The sequence below is a fragment of the Echinops telfairi genome, unplaced genomic scaffold, assembly GCF_000313985.2.
Source record: "Echinops telfairi isolate 266 unplaced genomic scaffold, ASM31398v2 ScPeMD7_7469;HRSCAF=8507_1, whole genome shotgun sequence".
NCBI classification, from domain to species: Eukaryota; Metazoa; Chordata; class Mammalia; order Afrosoricida; family Tenrecidae; genus Echinops; species Echinops telfairi.
In genome coordinates, this window is record NW_022111373.1 from 67,943,124 (window position 1) to 67,944,471 (window position 1,348).

The window sequence follows — 1,348 nt, forward strand, 5'->3', positions numbered from 1 at the left end:
CTGTGCCAGCCTGACAATTGCTCCTTTATGTGAGCCCAAAATAGCTCTGTATTTGAGAGGAACATAAGCCCCTGTCTTAAGAGTGGCTGAACTTAGATGGAACCCATCATGGCCTCCTCCCTCACTGGTAATGACTTGTCTCTCTCTTTCACACCTAAGACAACTGACAGAAATGATCTCGATGCAACTTCCCCTTTCTCAGGGAAGACATGGACAGGCTTCAGATGGATCTCTCTAGCAGAGTGATTGCAAAGCAGCCACGCAAAGAGGTTCCCGACAAGACGTAAAATCAGCCTTTACTATCCTCATTTCCTAAAATAATCTGGTTGATAGTCATTCAGATTCTTGTAACCAAAAGAACCTACTTACGACACACTGTAAAATCAATAAAAAAATCAATCATCTAAAGTTAGTTTTAAATTTTATTTTATTTTTGTTTCATATTTCCCCCACTTTTGATTTTCTTCTCTCTCCTTTGCTTTGGATGGAGAAAAACCAATAGTTGTACCCAAGTTGGCCACTCACAATCTTGTGAGACCCTAGTTGCTGCTCGCAAAAATAGCAGAAATAATGTTGTCTTAGGGGGCTGTTTTGTGCCGATTGATCTTAGTATGCCCCAAGACTACAGTTCTGTATACTTCAGCCCAGCCTTTTCATTCACTCAAGATGTTTGGTCATGGCTAAGAAGTGCTATAATTTTGTCTCCTTGTGCTCTACCATATGCACGGGTATTTTTGCCACACATAGAGATATATATGGGAAAAAGCCAGGGCTTTCTACTCCCATAAAGAACCAGAGTCTTGGAAATTCACAGCGATAGCTCTACCCGTCCTGTAGGGCCGCTTTGAGGAGACAGCATTGACTCAATGGCACTGAGTTTGAATTTTGTTTTTTGTTGTTGTTTTTGAGAGATACATATGTAGAAAAATATTTTCTGTCAAACCTATATATATTAGTGAGTGCAATTCATTCACCTTCTCATCTCTGCTCAGCTTGAGTTCTAATCTGTGGCCATGCAAGACAATATTTTAAAATAACTTTGCAAGTAATAATAGTATGATTATCACTATTACTGCTATTCTGAGATTGTAGATCATAGTAATTACCTTTGTTGATTTTCATTCTTGTGCTCCTCCTAGTGTCTGCCTTTGCTTTGATCATTTGCTGCTGACCCCCTTCCCTTCTGTGCTCTAGTTCGGGAATTGCCCTCCTTTGCCCTCCCTCCCCTAGTGACCTTCAAGATCATTCTTTCTGCATGTAAACCTTTTTCTTGAATTTCTTTAGAGGTGATTGTGGTTATTAGGGATTATGTCAACTAGATAGTCTTGGAGGTGGGGCGAGGGGGGGG